The 18,456-nt window shown below is 40.9% G+C and overlaps 1 long non-coding RNA gene across 1 annotated transcript in view; it reads left to right on the top strand.

Moving 5' to 3' along the window:
• LOC109293208 overlaps window positions 1-6,121 on the top strand; it is a 13,963-nt gene extending 7,842 nt beyond the window's left edge. Inside the window, exon 3 of the long non-coding RNA XR_002096265.1 lies at window positions 3,009-6,121. This is a non-coding gene — a long non-coding RNA (uncharacterized LOC109293208). The remainder of the gene's footprint in view (window positions 1-3,008) is intronic.
• Window positions 6,122-18,456: the final 12,335 nt, after the last annotated feature.

The raw sequence follows: 18,456 nt of genomic DNA, 5'->3' as shown, positions 1-18,456 counted from the left end.
CCCCCCCCCCCCAACCCTTTACTTTTTAATTTGCTTTAAATAATAATAATCTGAACCCAGCGCTTTTTCCTGCTCTGGGCAGGGGGTCGGACTCCATGATCTGATTGGTCCCTTCCGACCCTAAAATCTAGTAAATCTATGAAATAATAATAATAACAAAAATACACAGTGTGTTAAGACTGCAATGCCTATAATAAAAGGAAGAAAGAGAAACAGTGTAACAGTATCGGATACTGGATAACACTATGTTAGATGGGACCGATGGAGTGGTGAAAGCAGGGAAGAATTTGACTGGTTATAGAAAAAAGGCAATTCCAAGGGAAAACTTTGAATAATTAAACTGTCAATTGTAAAAGCTCTCAATTGGTCTGATTCAAAACCTTCCAAAATCAATGGCAAGCCCCACACTAACTTTGATGGACTTTGGGTCAGTCAGTAGGAGATGACAGGTCTTTCCCATTTTTAGTTTATATGGCTTCTACTGTGAATTATAGGCCGAATTCTCTACTGGTACAAAAAGACAAGAGTTATACTACCTTTGACTGATCTGCACTGGATGCCATGCTGGAATGTATGCTTTGGTTAAATGCAAGTAATTAGGCGCAAAGAAAATTGCATGACCTGCTTACAAAATGGCAGACAAGATGACCTAATGTTGGCCCTGGCCTTGCAATCTATGAATCAGTTCGTACTAGCAAATAATCTAGTGGCGTCTGATACCAAGATAGTCAAGATGACAATACTAGTTTCAGAAACAAAAATATTTTGTTGAACCTCACTTTTACAAATAAATTTAAGAGCTTGGGTAGAGGCGGAGTGTTTCCTTATTCTTCCCAATTAACTATTTTCCCTATATTAAACATTAATTTCAGGCAAGTGGGTGACATCATAACAAGGATTATTATCTAAAAGTGAAATATTGCAGTTGGGGAAGAAACCTTCTGTCTCCTGAAAAATTTCCAAAGAAAACTTTAACATTTTCATGAAAAAAGGTAGATTTCCGCTGAAAAATAGAAAGCCGAGCACCCCTAAACTTTCAATTACTGGAAAGCAAATGCTCCAAATAGAAATTTTGGGGGTTTCAACACCAACAAAATCCTGAAAATTTTCAAAGAAATTAAAACTTGTAGAACCCACCCCCTTTAATTAGAAAGTAATTTTCCATTAAACGGTATTTTTTAACTGCGTTACAGTTTATCTAGACTTTAGAAATGCCAATGGATGATTAAAATGAATCACTTGCAATACAGCGCCCAGGCTGTTCAGAAAATTCTGTTTAAAATTAGTCTCTGATAGAAATGACCATTGATTTGTTATCAGCTAACTGGAGACTAGAGAGGAGATAGGCAACCTGAAGACACCATTACTTCATTATTTTGCCAGGTATCCAGGTTGTAGCTGTATTGGTCTAGAGGAAAAAGGAATCAGAATGCATGGTAAAGGTGATAACTTTTATTAAACCAACTAGATTTTTGCAAAAAAATAAATAAATAAAATTAATTGCAAGCTTTTGGGCACAAGCACCCTTTTTCAGGCATAGGAGAAAAGAAATATGAACTTTCATTTCTACCCAGGAGAACTTTTACAATCTTTTCCCCTATGCCTGAAAAAGGATGCTTGTGCCCAAAAGCTTGCAATTAAAGAATTTTTTTTGCAAAAATCTAGTTGGTCTAATAAAAGGTATCACCCCTACCATGAATTCTGATTTATTATTTTGCTGCTCTTAGCCAGGATTATATTATGTTCCACTAGACTGCACCAGGACATTCCCATGCTTGAAAGTCAGCAATGTTTGCTGACTGCTTAATTAGATCAAATGGGATCTAAGCTTTTGGGTACTTGCTGAACTGAACCTGGACTTCAAACCTTTTGAATACGTCACTTTAATTTCGTCTCTGTTCTACTGCTAACCCCCTTTTTGTTGTTGTTGTAATAGAGATAATTAAACTGCAAATAAGCACTGCAGTGCAGATGTTCACATAATCACGGACGTGATTCAGGGTCAAGTGTCACACCTGTAATATGCTTTGCCCTGAGCAACTCCACATGACTTGAAATGCACCAGCATTTCATATCATAATCAATGCAGTGAAATCTGAGAGACTGGGAGACTCTGGAGAATGAATGACGGTAGATGAATAAGCATTAACCTATATGGCAGAACAGAAAGTTAGCCGTCCAACTACTATTGAAATCCGAGTCCCTAGCTCCCTCAGATGTTTCTGAAAATCTTATTCGTCCATGCTGGAAAAGTAGTATTGCTATCACAATAGCAATACTACTGTTCTCTGGCCTCATGTGGAGTTGGGGTCTGGAAGGGAAAACAGATCACAGTGAATTAGAAGGGGCAACATGAGTCGGCGTGTCTACGTGAGATGCTAACATCACAGTAGACTAGTTCTGCTGTTCATTACCGCAGCTGGCAAAAACCATGCTAATGCGCTAATCTACTGTGCATTAGCGTCACAAAAACCGGTCATCAGTACTAATGCGCAGTAGCGCCCATTATGGTGCCGTAATTACGGTTCATTAATGAACGTGTAGATGCGGCCAACTGTGTTCCATCTGCTTGGCAGCAACTCTCTCTGTGTCCACTCTTATCCCAGAGTAAATGAAAGATAAACCACAGGAGCTCAGCCCTAAACCAGTTGCTATGTTTAGCCCTAAACCAAATGGTTTAACCTCCACTTACCAAAGGGTAAGAACAGGTACGTGGATAGTTACTACAGAGCATCTGATGCCCTACCCCCTTTTATTTCACTGTTTTGCTAAATTTCTGTCGGTGGAGACAGGTGTCCACTCTAAGATCCATCACTGGCACTAAGTGACACTACCACTTCTGCATTATGAGAATACCCAGAGGCCAATTGTCTGTTTGCAGAACAAAGTTAACAGGTTTCAGGAACAATAAATTCAGTTTAACAATATCAAAGCTAAAAACATAACCAAAATATTCTCAATAATGTTTCAAATATATTTTATTTCCTTTCCCCTCCCATGTTTAACAGACTGGCCTATTTTTGTTTGTCTCCCCATCGAGATCCAACCCTTGCGATGCTGGTACGAAGAACGGTTTGTTGGACGAGAGCCAAAAAGGGGATGCCTTTGTGCCTCCTTGATCCCTGGATATACTGGGAGCCCTCAGCATGCTTTGTGAAAATCTCAGGGTTATTCTAATTAGCACAAAATAGTAATGGCCCCTGGGGAGGTTTTATTCTAGCTGGAGATTGCTGGAGCACAAAGATATTCTGATCATGTTCCTTTCCTTTCATTATGTCCAGTACATTATAGATCGTGGGAGATGGGTGGCATAAAGCCAGCTCTCTGTCACTAAGGGAAGTCCCCCAGTGGGTATTACAATTGCAGTGCACTGTTGGAACAACGTAAAGAGGCCAGGATCTGATCCGATCTGACATGTAAGTGCAAACATATACTTTATATAGTCATTATAACATAGTAAAAAACCTGCCGTGGAATAGCAGGGCTTATAAACCTGCACCAGGCATACTACAGCATCAGACTTTTAAAGAGATAAGTCTTGTTCATTCACGGTTACCCTTTCCATTTCTCACCTTTCTAATTCCCACAAATGCTTCTGTTCACAAACATCTCAATGCTGCAGCACTGACAACACGCTGAATTACTCTAGTGCGCTTTGCAGAGAGAGGGCACGGATGAGTAGACAAACCCTCTAAGTACAAAACCAGGGGAACAGATGGTTGTGACAAGGCGCTTATTTTTGCACAATAAGTGTTAGTGGACTCCCCCGAGATCTGACGTATGCTGGAGAAGCTGCTAAATGGCCGCAGTGAGTCAGCTGCGGCACTGATAAGAAATAAAACTTTTCTTATTCATACGTGCAAGCCAAGTCCTTCTGTTTTATCCCACGCTTAACCCTTTGGTGGAATTCCCTGCTGATGGGGGCTCAGATAGCTGCTTTCCTGGGGCACAGGAAAGCCAACAGAACTCCCCTTGGACCTTGGTTGAATCATAGGAAATAGCGTTTAGCTAGGTAGGGGGATACTTGCTCAGACATACAGAACAACATAGCTGGTGCTGTAGTGGGGTAGACCAGTGGGCCATCTAGTTCTATATCAAGCCTCTAACAGTGGCCAGTACTAGCTGTTTAAGAGGAGGATGAAAGAAGAAACCCTACAGTAGGCAGTTGCTGTCCACAGCTATCACTTGTCCCCAGAGAAAGTTTCCTGACAGCTCCAACAAGTGAGAGGTTAGAGTAATTTTGGAGCAATTTTGAAGTTGTATTTCTCTTCCAAAGTGCCGCTGTTGGGGTTCCTCCGAGCATTCGGTTCTTCCGTGAATGCAGTGTTGGTTACATTGCTCACCTTCAAGAGAAGGAAGGAAGTTGTCCTTCCTGCTGTGTGTTAACAGGGACATTTGTGTGAACAGGGACACCAGCCTTTATCTTGCACCTCTTGTGTCAAGAAGAGGTTCGCCATTGAGTTCAGGATGCAGCGGGCTGGCTCTCCTTTTAAGCATCCTATAGAACAAAGTGAGCACAAACCACTTCATCCTTGCAGATGGACTGAGCTAGGTGGGGAGAAGCTGAGTAGTTTTAAAATCAAGGGCCCTAAATTTATCTTGCAGGCGGGTGCTGTGCATACTTTCACCCAATCCCTCGACTGGTGACATGGTAGGTTGAATCATTCATTCACAGCAACTGAGAAGTGTGTGGCTTTAAAATGTAGTCCTCTCATAAATGGTGATGAATGGCTGTCCTAGGGCACATATACACTTCCTCCGTGCCTAGCCTAGGAATGCTGCAGTGAAGCACGACTCACTCGACTCTGCTCCGATTGCCCCCGCACCGTTCTTAAGCTCCCCGTCTCAGACACGCTTAATGTCATCCAGTCACCACTGCTGCAAGGTGACTACGCTGCCTCATTTCCAGGATTTGGTATGTGCAAAGCCAGACACTGCACAAAGGTGGGACAGGCATGCTCTTGCAGAGCTCTAGTGTGGATAACATTTGGTTGCTTCCCTAAAACCCTTGGGTCTGCAATGTCAACCTGGAAATCTTGTCTGGACAAGATTGGGTGAGATTTCTGGCATCCCCTTCAGGTTAAGGTTTGGCTAGGTCTCTCTTATCAGATCTTGACACTTCTGGTCCCAGCTTCACTCAGGAACTGCTGGAGGCCTGAAAACACCCTTATTAAAAGACAGTCCTCTTTCAAATTTCTGAGAATGTTGGTCTGTTGGAAGAAGATTGCTTTTAAAAATAAGATTTATCCAAATTGCTTTGTGTATCCCTATCTGTGACGTCCACTCACAGCAGCAAAAGTGGCCTCTGACTGGGTGAAGAGCAAAACTATAAGTCTGCCGGACAGGAAACAATTAGCATGCGGCTGAGGAACATATTGGTAGTTAGATACTACCTCAGCCTTGTTGAAGAACAATAAGTCACCCAGCAGTGTGAGAGACTCAGTCCAGGTCTACACTGGAAACTTGGCTCATGCAGTACCATTGATCAGAGGGATGTTTCGTTTTACAATATGCACATAGCAGCAAAAGCTGTACATATCAGCAAAAAAGTTCTTTTGGGCTGGTTAAAGTTACATCTTTAACGCTAGAAGATTTAACTGGTGCGGCAATACACCAGCCAACATTTTCAGGCGTAGGTAAGGCCTGGTACGTGTGTGGACTTAGGAAGTCTGCAGAATTCAAAGCTTTTATCATTTCACATTGTCAAGTTTGTGCCCTTCAAATTTTCTTAGTAACTCTTGGTTGACTGGATGACTACTCTAGACTTGGTGTTCAAGTTGCTTTAGAGCCAGTTTTAAAGCTCATATGAGCAACGCTCAAAAATGGAAATGAGATGACCTGTTTGACATTTACAGCAATTAATCATTGGAAGAGATTGCTGAAAAGATGTAAATTCTCCACCTTTTGTTGTCATTAAATGTAGTCCAGACGCCTTTCTAAGAAATGCTCTAATTCAACTGCGTGCTACAGGAGTAGCACCATGCTAGACGTGCATTCTGGCTTTAAAATCTATGAATGCTACTCAAAAATCAGCTACTAATTTTTAGGACCAGATCCTGATTCTATTAGTAGTCCTGTTGAATAGTACCCAGCTGAATATAATCATTTTCCCCTTGATTATAATGTGAGTATGAGCATAATGATGAACGAGTGAAAATAAAATGAAAATAAATCCACAGAAAGATGTAAGACGGGAAAGGGATAACAAAGGGATAAAGACAAAAAAGAGGTCATTTTTGGGGGGAGGGTGGGGAGAAATGAGGCATCTCATTTCCTTGCTATTTTCCTAAGAAATTCTCTCTCATTATCTCTCGTTGAAGGTCATGTCTAACAAAATAAGAGAGTCGAGAAGTGAGGTAATGATTTTCAATTTCTGTCACATTACAAGAATGAAACACCCTGCTCTGTTTCATTAGGGCTCCAGGTGACTTGTCACCGGAATACTTAGCCTCCATTAAAACTAACTCAAAAATACAATGAGATCAGACTTTCAAGTCACCAAAGAGAACTACTTCTGACAGACCATGACACAGTGGATTATTTTGTACAGTCTCTTTAAGCGCAACTGGCTGCTATGGGAATGCACCCCACCCCGATTTCTGCTAGGCCTGGTAAAATACAATAATATAAATACCCTGGTGTTTTTCTTTGAGGAAGATGCTATATTTTTGTCTTTTCCTTTTTCTCAGTAGTGACTGTGGATGTTTTCTGCCCAAAGGCTGGTAAATGGGAATTACACGTCATAGCACTCCTGTTTCTATAGGCACAGAACCAGTACCTGCCCCACAGTATGTTACTCTCCTGGTTAATGGGATTACTTTAGGTGCAAGGTCCTACTCTACAGTAGGACCTTGCTAACATTGTATTTTCTGTAACCTAGTTGTATTCCCCTCCTCACCCCTTGTCCCTCCTATGTTAGTGCCTTGCTTGGGCAATCTGCATTTCCCTACTGACTTTGTCATCTCTTTGGGTTCATAACTCTTAACATCTGCTAATAAAATTCAATCTGTGTTTATGCCCTGCAAACATAAGAACTAGCATTGTTATTATTATAAGGAATAGGTGAGCTGGAATGGAAAATAAGAACTTCTGCCTTGACTTCCAGTGATGGCACTTCAAAAATCCCTGGAGAGATGTATTCTGATACAATCCAGATGCATCTTTTTTATTTAATTAGAGGTGGTTTAATATTTGTAGAAGAAAAATGGTAACTTTTACCAATTTAGCACAAAATATATATCTATATCTATATATATTATAGATATAGATATATAATATAATCTCTCTCTATATATAGATATATAATCTCTCTCTCTCTCTCTCTCTATATATATGGTTTATATATAAGTTTTTTCTTTTCCTTTTTCTTGGTACTGACCATGGATGTTTTCTGCCCAAAGGTTGGTAAAAGGGAATTACATATCATAGTGTGACACAGAACCAGTACCTGCCTCAGTACATTACTCTCCTGGTTAACAGGATTACTTTAGGTGCTATATAGGTTTTTATTTACACACACACATACACACACACACACACACGCACACAATAAAAACCTAATGATTAAATGCAGCATCCATAGGGATCACAAGTAACTGGCCTCCAAATAACCCATGGGGTACAATAACCTATTAACAAATCCACTGTATTCCTATCCTGTCAATTTACTGCTTCTCACCATGCTCACCTAAAATATAGGATACGCAGATAAACAGTTGCACTCCTTCCTCTCCACCAACCTCAGACTCAGCCAGGGAAAACAAACTAACACCCTGCTAATCACAAATCTCTTCCCATTCGTTTCCTTACACTCAACATCTTCTGTATTGGCTTACAGACTTTTGTTCAATTCGATCCAGAAAAAAAGAGGGTCATGCACAGCAGGTAAGAGCCAGTAAACAGCTTGGAGAACAGTCAGAGCCGTTCAAACAGCATGGGAGTATGAAGGCCAGAAACTTTCTGCAATAGCACTGATATTGCAACTCATTTTTTACTTTGTTTTTGGACAGTCTGTAGCACTGCAATATATCTGCTTACCTTATGAGCCAGGAACCTAATGGCTTGGGCTAATGCTGGCTGATATAAGGAGATCTTTAAAGGCACCCCTTCAAGTTAAGCAGACCGTAGCAACATGAATGCCAAAATTGGTACTTTCTACAGTGTAGCTAGACTTTGAATAAGAGGTGAGGCTGATCCAGCTTTTCCAGTCATATACCCTGAAGCAGAAAACGTTGCTGTATTTTGGAGTATTCAATCCTAAACACTGGAATGGGGGGGGAAGTGACATTGTCCAAGTGACACAGAAGCCTTGGTCACCTTTTCAGAAGCAACCAAGGCATGTAGGGACAGACTTTGAAAGAGATGTAGGTGCTTAAACATGGAGAGAGATGCTGTGAGGGACCAGGATGTTCTTATGAGAATCTATGGCTGAAGTCTCTGTTACTGACCCTTCCATTGGCAAATGATTGACAGTTTTACCTTATTCCCACAATATATTATTATGTGCTGGCCAGTACAGTGGCAGCCTTGCCCACACTAATATGTTGAGTCATCTTGTTCTGTACTATACTTGGAAAGAATACAAGAGATGCCTATTAGGACTTTTGAAAATGCCTCGACAGATTGGGCATATAAATTTCAATGGAAGTTAGGCACCTGAACTGCTTTGGCTTTTTGAAAATCCCGCTAGGCATCTGCCTGCATGTCTCCGTTCCTAAACACCTTTGAAAATCTGGCCCCGAGGAGCTCAAGCCTCAGTAAAAGAAATCAGTGGAACTTAGACTCTTACATGTCCTTTGGAAAAAAGGTACTTGGGAGACTAAGGGACAGATTTCTTTAAAGGTAATTGGATGCCTAGCTCCTATAAGACCCTGAGGCACTTCTGAAACATTCGCTTTAAGCAATTTGGCCAAGGTTGTACTGGGAGCCTTATGCAGAGCCAAAAATCATTTCCTGAATCTCTGCCTTGGGATTTACCTTGGAATATTCTCCCCATTTCTCTTGAACGGTTGGGCTGTTCCAGTCCACGGACAGGTTTTGCACTCTTATCTACCTGTTTAGTGTGGGGTTAAACCCTATCACTAGTATGAGAACTTCTGTTTATGGGTCTTTTAGCCATCCTACAGTGAGTTCTCAGTTTATTCAACTGCTGTGGAATGACATAATAGCTCAGAATAGTTTCTGCATTGCTACAAATATTATAAAACCTATTTTTTTTCTAAGTTACTAAAACAGATTTATTTTTTTTTTGATGTCTGCAGTGGGTGGATAACTCTCTTTTGGCACATTTACACTCAAAGGGCAAAGCCATTTAAAGAAGCAGAAAATGAGCAACTCAGCCAGTCAGACTGGCCTAGCAAATCCAAGGAGGACTGGTTCAAAAGTCGTAACTATTAAAAGTGACAAAAGAAGCACAATGACCATCCAGGAAAGTAGCTTAGACCAGCTAACTGAAAAAGTATTGGCTCAGGGGATGGCAATGTGAAAACTGGTAAGCAAGTAAGTAGCCTTATACAGTTTGTTCGGGCTTTCCTTTGAGGTTGATTAAAAAAAATAGTGATGGGTGATCATAGAAATGCTGGGATAAGCTTCCCAATGTCCAATTGCCCCTGCAATCCCCATAGCCTGTGATATCAGGGGCAAGTTGCAGGAGACCAGCATTTTAAAAAAAAATTCTGTAGCGCTTAAGCGTTGAATGTTTTTCCTTTATTTTCTTCTCCCAACTCACTCTTTGATTTTTATTCCCTTCTTTCCCCCTTACTTCCAAGACTTCTCTCTCTTTCTTTCTTCCTTAATGCTCCAGACTTCATCCCTCCCTCCGCTGTATAATTTTGCCACCTCTGCTAGAAAGAGGACAAATGATTTCCTGCAATTCAGAGCCAGTGTGTTGTACAGTCTGGAAATGAACACGGTATTTGCTCAATGAGATCTTAAGGAAGGAGCCATGTAAGAGTATGGGAGGAGAAAAATGCTTTTTAATGTTCTCAAACCGTGTGGACTATCGCTGGTTGACAGCTGGTTGCTAGCACCATGCCCTTTCCTCCACCTGGTTTCTTGTAGCTATTTTGTAGTCAAAGACTCTAGATATTCACAGACTACTTTCCTAATGTTATTGTCCCATGTAAAGCATTTGCTGTAGCTACCAAAGCCATATTATATGATTCTGAAGGGAAAGGGGATTTGGTCCACATGGCTGCAAATGGTATCCACAAGACATACGATTGCTCATCTTAGAGGGTCTTTGGACTGTGTGGGTATGGTAGTGCTTGGGACAGCAACATTCCCTCTTCTTTTAGCTCTTAATAAAAACACCTATTTGCAGAAATCTCATCATACAATGAATGCTTTTTTGCTTTTCCTTGAAATTTTCTCCAAAGACTTATTGATCAAACTTAGCCTATGCTTCTGGGACATCACCAAGTAGGTAAATAAAACAGTGTTCAGTAAAAAACTGTATCGTAACTTCATCTCCTGTCACATAAGAATAGAAATACGCTACCCAGCAAATATTTATGGATCTTCTTGGTGGCTGTAGCTTTCTATCATTGTGCGTATACAAAGGACTGACAGCTTCTGCCTCTGCACAGAGGGATTCTAATAACAGGCTGCCAGATAGGACATAGCGGAAAGTTTCATTTATATATATATATTCCCTCCCTCCCGGAAAGAAGGTGAATTATGCACATGGTTGCAATGTGTAGTGCAGCAAGGGCCGATCGATTTTAATAGGTGGCACTTTTGAAAATGACGATTCAGCAGGCTGATTCAGAAGCAGGGTAATAATAATGGTATCCTTTAAGTGAATCTTAGCAGGTAATTGGCAGGTTATCCAGAAGAACTGGGTTATTATTTTAAAGAAAGCTAGAGAACTTTGGAAAAACTTGTCTTGTGAGCAAAGTCACTTTTGAAGAACTAGTTCATAGTAAAGTAACCTGGGGGGAGGGGGCAGGAGAAGAAGGACAGAGAAGATAGAGAAGACATCAAAAGATGTTCAGGGTGGCTTCCCTTTTTTGCAAGTGTAATTTACCTCTTTATTTTGCATCTCTCAAGTCCTCCCTCAATTGCATGTGTCCTGAAGGAGTATGGATTCAGTGAAAAGCAAAGTTGCTCAAGGTGTTTTTAACCTACGCAGGTCAATGTGTATTTGAGAGTCCTTTTATGAAAGAAAGACATTGGGCCATATTTAAATCTTACAGCTATACAATAGCTCTGAGGTCTCTATAGATAAATGGTTGGTTGGAATGGAGATGGACTGCTCTAGGATCAGCGATGGGATATTTAACGAGAAAAACCAAGGTTTTGCATTTACACCAACCACCAAGAAGGTAGAGGTTTGAATCCTTGATTTGCAATTTTGGTTTAGGAATTCATCAAAAAATGTACTAATGCAGTAATATTACCCAGAAGTCTCCCTCTGCTTTTCAAGATCTATTTTCCTGTTCATGAATGTATGCATTAACATTAATTGGAATAGCCCGTGAATATCTCTGTGAAAATAGACTCCATAAGTTGCTTGTATATGTCTATTGTGAGTAAGACAGACTATTGCCAGATGAATGCAAAGAAAGCAGAAGGGTTTCAGACATTTGATCCTGAGTCTGTATAACCCTATGTAGTCTATGATTGATAAACAGGTTGACTGTAAAACATTTACTAATCAGATGGAAAGGAAAAATTGACAATTCAAAGACTGGCTGTATTTGAAAGCTGCTGTGTGAAGCAGGAAAGATGTGGAAAAGGTCTTGAGATATCAAGCACAACGGCATTAGATGAAAATGCCAATTCTCTGAAGGGAAGCAATGAGCCTGCTATTAGACTTTTTGTAATTATTTGTGAAACATTCAAACTACAGACCATATCCTCCAACTGTTTTGTGCAGAGCTGATTAATTTGTTCCCATCTAAACATTTTTTTCCAATGAAAAAATAGCTTTTAACCTACAATGATTTTTTCCCCCAGAAAAATATTTTCACTGGAACTTCTCTTTTTTGTTAACAACACAAAACTTAAACCAGAACATCTTAGGGTGAAATTGTGCCTCTTCATTTAAAAAAATATCTTTGTGGATAATTTATTTTTAGCATGTGGATCTCTTTCCAAAAAACTGGAAAAAAAAGAGACAGGATAAAGCCTATCAAAAAACCTCCAAATTCTTTTATCAGTTCTGCATTTTTGAAGCAATTTAGTGGGCAATTAAAAAAAAGAAAAGAAAGGTGGGGAGGGAACGCAACAACTGATTTAACTTTTCTTTGAACAACAATTATGTAACGGAACGGGATCTTGGAGATATAGTTGACTTGCAGATGAACATGAGTTGTCAATGTGATGAAGCGATCAACAAGGCTAACCACACTTTATTGTGCATTAGCAGATGCATGACGAACAGGTCCAGGGAGGTGATACTTCCCCTCTATGTGGCACTTGTCAGGCTGCAGCTGGAATACTGCATCCAGTTTTGGGTGCTGTACCTCAACAGGGATGTGGACAACCCTGAGAGGGTTCAGAGGAGGACCACTCGTCTGATTAGGGACCTGCAGGCAAAACCCTAATGGGGGAGACTGAGGGACCTGGATCTCCTTCAGCCCTTGCAAGGAAAGGCTGAGAGGTGATCTTGTGGCTGCCTATAAATTCATCAGAGGAGGGCAGCAGGGAATAGAAGGAGATGCTTTATTTATTAGGGCACCCCCTGGAGTGACTAGGAACAATGGCCACAAACTGACAGAGAGCAGATTTAGGTTGGACATTAGAAAACTTCTTCACGGTAGGGGTTGCCAGAATCTGGATGGGCTTCCAAGGGAGGTGGTGCTTGCCCCATCCTTGGGGGTCTTCAAGAGGAGACTGGACAAGCACCTGGTTGGGGTCGTCTGACCACCAAGAGAAGTGGTGCTCTCCCTTACCTTGGGGGTCTTTAAGAGAAGGCTGGATAGGCATCTGGCTGGGGTCATCTGACCCCAGCACTATTTCCTGCCTGGGCAGGGGGTCGGACTTGATGATCTGTTGAGGTCCCTTCTGTCCCCAGCATCTATGAAACTATGAAACAATTAGCAATTTTTGACCAACTCTGCTTCCACATGCAAAATTTCCTGTCAGTCTTTTGGCCCTCTATCTTTGGTGGAGTTTTCAGAAGGAAAGTCAGTGGAAAGTATTTTATTTAAAATCAAAACTAATGGTTTCCCAGTTTTTAGCTTTCTCTGACCTTGCATAAAGTAGCACAATTACAATATGCTACGGTGAACATTGTAATAAATACATTTATTTACCAACATTTGTATCCTACATCCCTTATATCATGATAACTGCATAACTCTCCATTTAAAACATTTCCCTATGAAATATTCCCTTGGACAGATTCCCAACTGCAAAAATAATCCTTTTTTTTTTTTTTTTATTTTTTTGAGGAAAGCTTCATTCATTTCTACCAGCTCAGGTTGTGACCCAAAACAAATATTTTTTCAAAAATACGTGGCATCTCTTTTACCTCCTGTAATGGCATCTTCACATTGATTAGATTAGCAGGAAAAATGGAAAAGTGAAGTAGGTTGTGATGAATCCTCACATTCGGTAACTATGTGCAAGTCACTGCCAAAACAGAAGGGAAAAGTCCTGGCGACGAAGTGCTCACAATGTGAAGGAGAGAAGAGAGAGAGACAAAGGCTAGGAGAAGGGCGAAACATAAAGCATATAGGCAAAGCACTCAACAAACAGAATAATCTATCACAAAAGTTACATGGCAACAAAGCCGGTGGCGGCCACATTTTCAACCGAGGAGCAGGTTGGACTTTTGCACGCTCTGCCCCGAGACTGTCAAAAGCGCACAGCCGCTACGGTGACACCCCTGCCTTGATTTTCAGATCCCCCATGCACCCAGCAGGTCGAGCTTCTTCTTAAAAGTCTGGACACATTTATTTCAGTGTCTGGGAAGCTGAACTCCTGAAAAATTTTAAATTTGCAGCCTATTACTTCAGTCTCAAGAGAGTCTTTCCTTTGAAATGGGCTTAAGCCATCTTTTCCCTTTTTGTTAGCTGTACCCAGGAGAAAGGAAAGCGGTATCTTAAAAAATGGAGCACTTTTTACAGGGCCCAGACTGTCAACCTCAGTTAATGGGAATTTAGTGCAAGGCAGGACTGCAGAAATTGTAGAGAAAAACACTTTTTTTTTTTTGGTCAGCATTATTACTTACTTAGAGTCTTCCTGCATTATGAACATACATAAAACACACACTAAAAAGTAGCCAAGTGGATATAATAAAGCTGAATTTAATGACACACACTATTGAAACTGAGCACCCTTTAAATTCTCCGGCTAGGCATATAACAAATAAGTCTACCAGTGATTTGTGAACATTTGTTAAAAACAGCAAATGATATTGTTCTCATTTGTAGTCAGTAGGAACAATACAACAGACCAGTATATCCTTAGGATCCCAGTATGGGATTAATGACTGACATAACCATGAATGATGTAGCTGGGTAATGGCTCATTACCAGACTGGGCTTATAACACATAATGAATCAAGTATTCCATGAATTGTGCCCCTTCGCAGCTTGCTAACTGATGATGAATGTGTAACACACTGGCTAAGACTGCCATGTCCCTTTTCTAATGGCTGAAGATGAAAACTTTCCTCCTGAAGTTAATTGCTGTAGTTCAGGTGATAGGGGATAGTCTAGTTTCTAACTAATCCCACTACGGTAACCATTCTGCAGTTCTTGCCTTATCAGTCATTTCAAAGTATTCACTAAATAAACACTTAAACCACTACTTGTTTCTGAGAAATTTAGATATCCAAACTGTTTACACCTATTTCTATTGGGCTGACTTCTATTTTTTTGGGATGATGTAGTGCTTCTGACAGGATAAGCATAACTCTGGGAATTAGGCTTGTGGCCCAAATGCTCAAAATCCTGAATTGAACATTTGCTCTCCAAGGAATATTCTGCAATAGCCCCTGTGCTTTCAAGGCCATGTGCCTTGTGGTACTTAAACACCTAAATGCAACACAATTGTAGCCTGGGAAACTCTTAAGGCAAAAGGCAGGTAGGCAAGTGAGTTCTCTTCTCTCCTTTTCACAACTGAGACTCAAGGCTAAGACAAAGATGTGTTACGTAAGGAGACATGGCAATGATTTTTCCAGGAGTTCAGGGAGGTTATTACATTTAGGTGCCTAATAGGTGGAATAGAATCGGGTCCTCAGTGTTTTGACAGACAACTGTCACAAGGAAAAGCCCAGCAGAATCCAATAGAAAATGACACCTTCCTTAGGTTTTTGAACGATCCTAAAAATTGCACAGACAATTATACAATTGGCATAGGATTCTAGAGGTTTTGTGGGTTTTTTAAAGCACTTATTCAACTTCTCAAGGGTTTTAAGCTTTTATCTGTAGACCCCACCTGCATTAGCAATAGAAACCCACTGGTTTCATTCCTACTGCAAGCTACTTTCTTTTCCTTCAGCACATGCTTTGTCCTTTGGGCCCTGCCACATGTTCAAATTAAAGCTGCACAGAAACCAGTTACACATTTTCAAGCGCTAACTTTGGAGCTGGTTAGGATTTTTTATAGCTGGATGGACATTTTAAAGGCATAATAATTACTTAGCATGTGTGGCTGATCAAAATATAATGCCCAATTTACTAGTGAATTGTGTTTCATATGTAATGTGTGGCAGAGGCCTTTGACACGCAAACATCTTTGCAACAGAACTCATGGCAGAATTGGAGCGAATCTTGTTTGAATATCTGATCCCAGGCATTTCCCTTTTTACAGTGTTTTGTATTGCCCAGTTTTCAAATGACCCAAATAAGGAGGCTCTCAGCCTTTCCCATGGGACAATGTTCTGGCATCTCACAAAACACACCATCAAAGCTTTTCTGATGTTAAGCCTGAATTTTGCTCTCCTTTATTTCATCCTCTTGCGTGTAAGAATGAGACTGCTTGTCCATGGCTCTTGTGCAGACCTATGCAGAGGTGGAAGGGACCTCATCCCCTCTCGCTGCCACCCCGTGAAAAGGCAGAAGCCCAGGAGCTCAAGAGTGCAACCACTTGGGAGGAGAAAGGGGCATAGGTGGCCATACCTCATCTTTGCCTAAAGTGGCCTGTAAGGCTGTGTTCGGTAATAGAGAGAGGAGCAGATGGCCTCATTCCCAGGGAGGGCACCCAATGCATCCATTTTTCTGATAGACAGGATGGGTTCCCCCTAGCACTGTGTACCTTCTCTGGACACAAAAAAGACCCCCTTGCTCGAAACAACTTGTCTTCCTCCGTGCTGTTTGCAGCTTTTAAGTAAATGCACATAGAAAGTCATCATTTCCCCTTTTGTCATTGTTTGGCTAACCTGTGACACGCTTTGACCAGGTCTTCTAATCTTACTTTGTAATCCATCCCTCCAGTCCCTTAATCATGTTTGTTGTTCCTGTCTAAATTTCTTCCAACTTACTGACATCTTTCTGGTGGACTGCCCAGGAAGGAATATATTATTCTAAGTGCCAGAGCCATATAAAAGAGGGACCATCGCCTCCTTTCTTCATGACATAATGTCTCTGCATATGTAGCCTAGAAATTATGGTGGCCCTTTCTCCCCCTGACATGTCACAGGCAACACAAGCCATAATCAACATCTAGAGGCTGCATACCCACCCGGATATAGCTGTCAAAGTCAACCTTTTTTCAGAGATCCTTACTCTCCTTGCTGACTATACTCTGAGATGCAAGAGAAAAACCACTGAAGAGACTGAGAAATTCTGTATTGTTGAAGGTACACTCAACTAAGTAAGGATTTTCACTTAGGGTTTGATCCAAAACCCACAGAAAGTTAATAGGAGTCTTTCTAGCAACTTAAATGCAGTTTATAATAGGTCCTAAGAACACAAAAGCTTAGTTTAGAAATTAGTCTGGTGACTCGAATTGTCTATTTCCACTTGCATGAAGTTTCAATAGGTATCCAACTCTCAAGGCTTCCATCAAAGTGGGGAACTCATCTGGCCGTCGAGTACCATCAAACAAAGATTACATCAAAGGAAAATAAGATCCAGTGAATGAAGGGAGGGAGCAACCCTTATCTCTGATGAGAACCTAGAGCATAAAGGTTTGTACACTGAAGTTCATGTCTTGAGCACCCAACTTTTATCTTTTGTAATCATGTCATTCAGCTTTAAATACAATGCATCACAACAGAACAAAGACCAAATCTGAAACGTTGGCCTGTCCTGTTTGCAAAAAAAGGTTGTCATGTCTGGGAAACAGAAATAAAAGCACCAAATACATTTGAGTGGGCAAGAAATACTTTTACCCTTTCTGTTTTTCTCTCTATATACGCTACCAGGTACTGCTGGCATTTCAAACCAATATAAGCAATAACACGGATGGACAGTATTTTTCAACTCATGACTCCAAGGCACCACACAAACACTTGCACTACGATATTGTAGCATTTGTAATGGCCCAGGCTGTCTAGGCATTAGTATTGTTTTGCTCCCACACCCAAAATGCGGCCTGGAAATGTGAACGTAAGCCTTTCCACTGACTTCTACAGACTCCGAGTCAGACCCATGCCCCATGAAGAATTACCGCCTAATTCAGGAGAGAAAGCAAATATCGTCTCTACAGGGGAAGTGTGAGAATTAGTACGTAACGGAACAAGTTTAATCCATCTAGGGCAGGCATTTACGTGGCCCACAACAACACCTCTCAGACATTAATCCATTTCCTTCCTAAACCCTACAGTTTGGGAAGCAATATAGTCTCCCACTTACAGTCTGAGAGCTCAGACAGACAAATTAAGTGACTTACCTAAGGTCACAAAGGCAAATCTGTGACAAAGCTAGGAATTGAACCTAAAATCCTGCTCCAGTCTCTTAACTCTCCCTTCCTCTGCAATTCAACTGCTATGAAGACCCTCAGGGAGGGGGCACGAGTGTTCCTTGATTGGATGCATCATCTCTAAATAATCCTCTCCTCCAGACCATGACTCTTAATTTCATGATGGCTCTGCAGTGACTCAGAAGGAAGTGTGCCACTTCCTGGAATACCACTTCAATCAGCACCTGGGTGTACGTTAATAAATGGCAGCAAAAATAGGCAGGCAAAGCAGGGGTCAGGGAGCTGTAATTGAGATTGTTTGAAGAGATGAGTCAGAGCTATTTTCTGGACATGAAATTGTTTACAAATGCAGCCAGTTTTCATTCAGGTTTGGATGAATCTGTGCTCATAAAAAATTCAAAACTCTAAAGCATTCGAAGCGTAATCATTTCTTTTTTCTCCTCTTTCATTTCTTTTCCATCTGTGATCTTTTCATTTAACTAATGGGATTAATTCTCCTCTGCTGGGATGTACCAATCATACGCTTCTAGGACGATGCCGAATGGGGAAAGTTCCTTACGTGATTGCTAGACTTTTCAGGCTGATTCTCCATTCAACAACACTGGCATTCAAGTTATTTCGCAGGTTAAAAGCAGCATA

Source organism: Gavialis gangeticus, unplaced genomic scaffold (assembly GCF_001723915.1).
Source record: "Gavialis gangeticus isolate Ggan-Ray unplaced genomic scaffold, GavGan_comp1, whole genome shotgun sequence".
Taxonomy (NCBI): domain Eukaryota; kingdom Metazoa; phylum Chordata; order Crocodylia; family Gavialidae; genus Gavialis; species Gavialis gangeticus.
Note: the sequence above shows the minus strand (reverse complement) of the source record. Positions and strands in the feature narration are given on the sequence as shown.